General features: G+C 37.5%; 1 long non-coding RNA gene across 1 annotated transcript; it reads right to left on the bottom strand.

Moving 5' to 3' along the window:
* Positions 1–271: 271 nt before the first annotated feature.
* LOC116916462 lies at positions 272–1653 on the bottom strand. Its single transcript, XR_004390658.2, has 3 exons — positions 1009–1653; positions 630–923; positions 272–552 (listed from the first exon to the last, which is right to left on the bottom strand). It is a non-coding gene; the product is annotated as an uncharacterized LOC116916462 (long non-coding RNA).
* Positions 1654–7775: the final 6122 nt, after the last annotated feature.

Below are 7775 nucleotides of genomic sequence, written 5' to 3' on the forward strand. Positions count from 1 at the left end.
CCTGTATTGTCTCAAATTCAAGACGGCAATGAAGTATTCATTGTGTTTGCAAGTAGATTCAGAAGCAGAATTAAATTATAACAACGTAGGAAAAGAAGCCTCGGCCGTTATTTCCGCGATAAAAATATTCCGTCACTACCTGCTTGATGAACCTTTTTCAGTCAACAGCGACCACATACCCCTTCAATTGCTCCAAAACCAAAAATATTACAATAGTAATATAGTATATAGTATATAGTAAACAACAGCAGGGCGGTTGTCAATACGAATAGAAAGTATAAACTATAGAAAACAATACAAGCAAAGGAGAGTTCATCAAATGAAAATTGTTTATCTGGAATAAAAATCGCAGCCATTCAAGAAAATGTACGTGCACATTGGAAATTACTTAGTTAATGTAAAACTAACAGACGAACATCAAACAAGTAATCCTTTTCGGGTCAAAGAAATTGAATTTGATCAATAAATTGGCGATGTGCTGTACCGTAAATTCCACCAAAACAAAAAGAGAACGAGATCAAACAAGTTTGAACTTGTCTGGCCTACGAGCTTCTGTTTTAATACCATCAAAAATAGTAAAAAATTGTTGGTTACAAATAAAATTAATGGAAACTTTACTCAACACATACCAAGCACAGCTGCAGTAAATATTGTATCTTTTTTACCCTTCTTTTCCTGTGAACTCTCATCGATCATAACCTTGATCGAGAAAATAGAATACCATCGCTCATATTTCTTCTATTTCTTTCAGGGGTTTAAGCTAGCATAAGGGATGAACTGGTGGTGTATATACGAGCTGGTTGGACGAGGTTTCCATCTCGCCCTTCCCCTCGAATACAATCAGTTTTACAATAACGTTAGAGATGTTTTCTTGCTCTTTCAACCATTCCCTCACCAGGGGGAAAGGTTCTTTTACATCTTTTCTAAACGTGGCATTTGGAAAAAAAATAACAATTTATATTGATGAAAGAGAATATAATTGTAAGTAACCAAATACTATGGTTATACCTTCTGTCAAGTTGTTAGCCGTCGCTGGCAAATAGCGGTTAACTGATCTTTCCGCTGATCCAAAGGAAGGCGAGAATCCATCTCATCGATCATAGGAATCGTAGTTATCGGTAACCATTGATGGCCCTGCCATTGCAGAGTTTAGAGGAACATACAGTTGAATTTCTTGTACAACAGGTACTTGTTCAACATGAACAATAACTCTTATGTTTGCAGACGTTGATGATGAGCCAGCCAATGGAGAGTTGACATCAAACAGCCGATTTGAAGGCGGTTTTTGTTGAACAAAATGCTTGGGACTATCACTAAAAACACGTCTGTTGGCAGCCATTGACGGCCTAGCAAATGGAGAATTGACATAAAGTGATTGACTCAACTGTGGCATTTGTTGAACTTGATGTGTAGAACCATTAACAACTTTGCAATGCTCAACAGCATTTTCAGCCAATCCACCGGAACAGAAGAAAGCTCTGGTTGAGTTGACCCGTACACTTCAACACTACAGTCATCACTGCTGAAATCATTCATAAACTGTTTAGTTGGCCTTTTTTTCTATGACCTTTTCCCATATTTTGTTGGGTTTCAGGTGCAGAATAAATATCGGATTGCACAACTTTCTTATTCTTTCTTGCACGAGCAGCCTCATAGGAATCTACACAATAAATATTTTATGAATAAGAATTGAAATAACTTAATGAAAATACAAAACAAAACATACCAAGTGACGTCCTAACCACACACGGATAAAGAAGCCAATGTTGTTTTAGAGTTTTGCGCTTGACTGCAGCCACATCCTCCCTTGACTAGGGATACCAACATTTGCCACCATCAGTCACCCAAAAAATCATAAACAGTGGAACGTAAGGGTCCTTTATAGTTTGCAAAGCAACAATGAAAAATTTGCCAGATACATCCCTAACAATGTTAAAAAATTAATTGATAGTATTTTATACTGACGATGTACATGTACGTTCAAATATTTGCAACTGAAGACGCCATGGGGATGCTTTTATATAATGGACAATATGTTCCTTCCAGGGTAGATGAATTTCTCCTGTTTTAGATTTATTTCTCTTGTAGAAATAGGACAGATTCTACTGTAACGGATAAGATTCTACAAATAGGACAGATTCTACTTCTACCGAAAATTTCCAACTGTCGTTTAAAAAACACACCACCCCGGGGGTTGCAAAAATGTCCCGATCTGTTACTTGCCTTAAAGCGTAATACCTTAAGGCATTTAAAAAAATTATTAATTATATTAAAATGTCTAGACTTACCCAACCCTGCCCTGTCGTGTCCATCACCCCGTCTACCCTCCCCCTTAAAGAAACACAAACGAAAAACCCGCTACCCCGCCAATAGGAAGCTTTGAAAAATTAAATCGGTGTTCGGATTTTTGTGCAGGATTCTGTACTTTTTTCCTTTGCATGTAGGTTTAAATAACGTAGGTTAGCTATAAAAATAATAAAGAAAATTTAAGAAACTAGAATGTAAACCAATCGACATCTAGCAGTCAATTTTGACATAATTCATCTGCAATGTTATTCAGCAAAATAAATTAAGAAATACCTTGATATATAATACAAAAAAAAAATAAAATAAAATGAAATATAATAAATGAGATGATGTGAATGAAAGCCAAGCTGACCCAATCGTTTTGGCACCAACACCATAATTAACCAACACACACACACTAAAAAAACGAAATCCTATACCAAATCCACACAAGAAAACAATGCAAAAAACAAGAACCTTCAATTATTTTCCAGCCAGTCATGATATTCAAGTAACAAATAAATAAGAAAGTAACAAATATTGTTCCTAAAAAGTAACCAAGCCAGAACCAGACGTTGACAGCCACCAACGTTACAAAAATATTATTTTGTCCCTTTTTACCATAGTTTCATTTCCCCAACAATAATGAAGTATTCTTGCTAATTTTAACACATTTTATGCTCCACATACAATGATACTTTATTAATAAAATGTGATAGCTCTCATTTTTCATGAATTTTTTTTTACAGGGACAGAAACTAAGTTATAAAAAAAAGTTTATCTTGGAGATTGCTGTGTTATTATGGCTAACTTCATCCCAATCCTCGGTCCCGATTATAAGATGAAAAGAAAGAACTTTGCTTTGAAACATCTAAACCAGTCTGAAGGTGATTTTTGGAGCAATGATCATTTGGGTGACGAATAACGTTTTGCGTAGTTGATGATACGTTCGCATGATTTAGAAGTTGATCAAATTCCCGTTTGACTTTTTCATGTGACACTTTCGATATTTAGTTTCGATAACAATGGACATCTAACTTTTCACACTGGTTCCCATGGAATTTGTGTTCACAACACAGTTGTGTGTGGGGCTGTGCAAGTGCTGATGGACTACAAACGATAGAAAAACTACATGCTAGATAAGACACCAAACAATACATAATTTTTTTGAGGCAAGTTGTTTCCACGTCTGTATGGGAAACTCTTCATATACGATTATTTTCCCGTTCACACTGCAATAGCTCTGCGACACTTTGTCTTTTTCAAGAAAATCAATGTCATAAGGGATTTGCAAAAAGTTTGGAGACCTTAAGAGTCAGTCCAGCATAATTCCATTCATCGTTGGCGTGACCATGTGTCAAAATTGGATGAAATTTTTACAGTGAATTCACATATCATTGAAACGCTGTTTGCCAAAGTTTCTTTAAATTTGAAAAATAAATTGAAGAAATACGGCAAAATGAAAATGGTTTTTTTTATTTTGCCGTAGAACATTTCCCCGTGCTACTTTTTGTTTTCATTTTTTTACCACTTTTATATTTTTGTTCATTTTAATTTACATCTGCCTAAGGTATTTTTTGCCCTCTATTGTTTAGTACCAATTAAAAAGAATAATAAGAATTGTAAAGTTAAAATATTGCTAGTTTAAGTTTTAATAAAACTTCCTATATAAAAATCTTTAAATTTTTTGGCTGTTTATCTTTAATTTTTGAAAAGCTCTTTGGTTTTTTTGAAGCATCATAATAATTGGATTGATTGTCCAAGTATTCGGCTATCTAACAACGAACCCCCATGGTGAGCAGTTGCTTAAAGCGCGTTGAGCGTCTGATGGTACAACCATGTGTATAATGTCTCGAAACGAAGAGATAAAGATCGGCCATTCCTTAGGATCCCCATTGAAAGGTTTTGTCTTGGTCTGTGGTAATGCATTCATCAGCCAATTTGGAATGAATCAAGATGCTGCTTCCATTGGTGGAGGTGTGGCGAATCCAATCGTCACTGCTAACCGGTGGCATCAAGGGAGGTAACGAGTATCCTCTCCCCTATGGCTCTCTAGGTATAGGATCATATCCAAACATAGACTGGTTTCCAATCGGTGAGATGGATCGAGGAGTACCCAATCCGCATCAATTATTTGCCCCATCCAATGTATGCCTTGGTACTGGATCATATGGTTGAGACTGCGGATTGTAACGTGATACATCTGCCGTGAAAAAAACTCTTCATCAACTTATTTGGTAGAAGCGCGGCTAATAGTAGAAGTATGACTAACTGTAGAAGCTGATTCATTATGTCGATCATAAAGGTAATGATCCACCTATTGTAAAGCTCCTGGAACACGAATTTCTATACCTACAATGTAATAATAGGCTATACTCATCGGCCGATTTGCTTCACAAAACCTTTGATTGAATACATAATACTGGTCTCGCACATGTTCCAAGCGGTTATGGATTCGATTCTTTAGGTTCTTCAAAATAAAACGACGCCTATGGCTGTTTACATAATTTTCGATCTCGAAACACTGATCTTTCAAAACGGTGGCGTATCGAACGTGTCTCGATCGATACGTGCCACTTCGATTGTGGGAAGTCGTTCTTCTGGTGTACGAGGCGTACGATTTGTAGATTCTGATGATCCTTTTTGGCGTCTAACGCGTCTCTATTACAACGACCCGGAATAACAATATCCGGCATAATAGTTGTCCTGTCACCATTATTTGTCCTTGGTCGGACCACAGTGAAAAGTATTTTGAATTTATAACATCTGATCAAGGATTTCGTTACCTTCTTGGCTAACGATTTTTCAGTTAGGATGCTAACGATTTGTCATAACCGTTTGTCACTAGGCGAACTTACAATTTCGTCTTATTGATAAATAATCAGACAAATTGAAGTGACACATTTCCATTTCATTTTTATATCGTATCTCCAGAATGGGAGGGCTGACTCGAGGTTACCGTGCACACGATCTGAATCCTTGTATTGCGGATTCTCTAGCTCCAGCGAGAGAATCCGCTGAACCGATCTTCAACCTCCTCCGCTTGTTTTGGCTCTGGAAGTGCGGGTGTTTCCTCAAATTTGATGACCTCACTTTGTACTTCACAGTCAGAAAGATCAGGGATCAATTTGTCCGACTCAGACTCTAGAACTCCTGGAAGAGTGGGAGGATTCGGTTGATGTTCGATTGGCCGTGGACTAAATGGCTAAGAGAACAGGAAAAGCAACAGCTGACATGTCTTCTACTGGCCTTTTCTGTGATATAAATCTTGCCGTTGTCTACTGTGCATTCTCTCACTAAGCTGGATCCTGATTCTTCAATGCTAGAATTGCTGTTGGATATTATTCCTGTCGGATGCCGCTGCGAATCAACTTCCTCATCAGCTTAGTCACTTGAGGCTGTTTTACTGAATGTGATCAAACAGAAATTCAATAAATTACAATCGACGGCCCTGAAAAGGTATAGACGATTGAAAATATTCGAAACGAGTGGAAAAGAAATCAACAATCTACGGCTCTGTAAAGGTATTGACGATTTAAAATACACGAAACGAATGAAAAAGAATTACCAATCGACACCCCTGTCAAGGTTTCAACGATTGAAAATACGTGAAACAAGCAAAAAAGAATTAACAATCGACGGTCCTGCAAAGGTTTCGACGAATGAAAATACACGCGTCTTAGACACCGAAATTTACCAATCGACGGCCCTAAAAGGTAACGACGATGGTAACAAAGTATGCAAAACTGACGAGAATTGACCAACCACCATGGGTCGGACAAAACTGCCAGAGGAACAAAATACTTACGTACTTTTGAAGTGTTTAAATGATGAGCCGGGGGACCCAGAAGTGATCGTTCATGGACTTACGATATCCATCATGATGAACACGAAAGATGAATTTGCCGGTTGATGCACCAAAATGTTATCCACCGAAAATGAAGCCAGTGAAAGTGTGGTTTACCCACTTGAAAAAGCTACGCTGTTTGTATTGGATACACGATACCGATGAAACACGAGGTTTTAATAAAAAACAAAGCGATGAAATTGCAACTTGCAGCACCACGCGAACGATCCAGACTGCCCTCGCTGCTTCATCTCCCTCCGTCTTTGAATAAGGGCGGAAGTCAATGAGGGGTTAAAACAAAAGAAGCGTGACGGTGCGAAAAATATGTCCTAGAGGTGTGAAAGGGATGAGTGAAGTGGCGAAAGTGTAAGTATTGGTTACTATTAGCAAAACGAGGAGTTGTAGGTTCAGCCAAGGTTAGACAAGTTCAGACCTGTCCCCTGTGATCGCATGAGTGAATTCACACACACATATAGACACACACACACATACACAGAGAAAAAAATATTTAATTAACCCTAAAGACTTCTGTCGTTAACAGTAGTTATTATTATTCTAGTTTATCTAAATTTAAAAGCAAACCATCAAACGGATTCGAGTATGCAGTTTAAGGCCGTACTTCTGAACCCTTCTCCATATTGTCGCGGTTATTTGAGGAGGAGCTTGGTAAAGATTGATTTTGACAAGCTGAAAGGTTTCGTGTAAGCGTTTCATAATTTGACTTTTATAGTCACAGGGACCAACTATTACTGGGGGAAGAGGACGGAGGAAGTGATCAACCGGCATGACTGAATCACGACCGTGATTTAGAAAATATGGAGTCTCAAGGGTTGACGAGTGGACAGAATTATTATAAGCGAAAACAGCGGGGCCTAAAATATCCTCCCACCGCTCGAATCCATTCTCCAAATATTTCCTTATCATTTCAACAACAGTTTTGTTGAAACGCTCTGTTTGCCCATTAGTCTGAGGGTGATAAGCAGTTGTTTTCATGCGTTTAATGTTTAAAGCTTTACAAAGCGCAAAAAATAATTCAGAAGTAAAATTACTGCCTCGATCTGTAATTTTTGCTTTCGGGGGACCATGATGTAAAATAATTCGTTCTTCTAAGGTTTTACTAGTACTAAGGGCGGTACAGTTGGTAAGAGGAATGACTTCTATCCATTTAGAAAAGTAATTCTTGATTACTAATATATAATTGTTTCCCTGAAATGAAGATTTTTCACTAGTATACAGTATTGTTTCTACTAGTCAACAGTGTTAAAATGAATCGTAAAAAATGATCTTTTTTGTTGAAGAAAAATCTAAAATTATACCTTATCACAAGTTCACCGCCAGGGAAATTAGTGCTTTAACCTGTGTGAAATCATCAACAGTGCAGGACACCATAGAACGACTGAGGAATACGAAAAGCTCTAAAAGTTTCCATAGAAGTTGAAGTCAGTGCTAAGTCAGCCAGATAAGCGCTATCTCAAGTTATGTGCTATTCGTGATCCGCGAAAACCTTTAAATGTCATCACAGAAGAGTTCGATACGGGAAGGAAATTTCCATTTTGTAATTTACTTGCTAATAAAGCCTTAAATTACTGGAAATTTTTTCGGAAAAATTGCTGCCCGTAAACCGTTACAAAGTATGAGAAAC

This window comes from Daphnia magna, linkage group LG2 (genome assembly GCF_020631705.1).
Source record: "Daphnia magna isolate NIES linkage group LG2, ASM2063170v1.1, whole genome shotgun sequence".
NCBI lineage: Eukaryota > Metazoa > Arthropoda > Branchiopoda > Diplostraca > Daphniidae > Daphnia > Daphnia magna.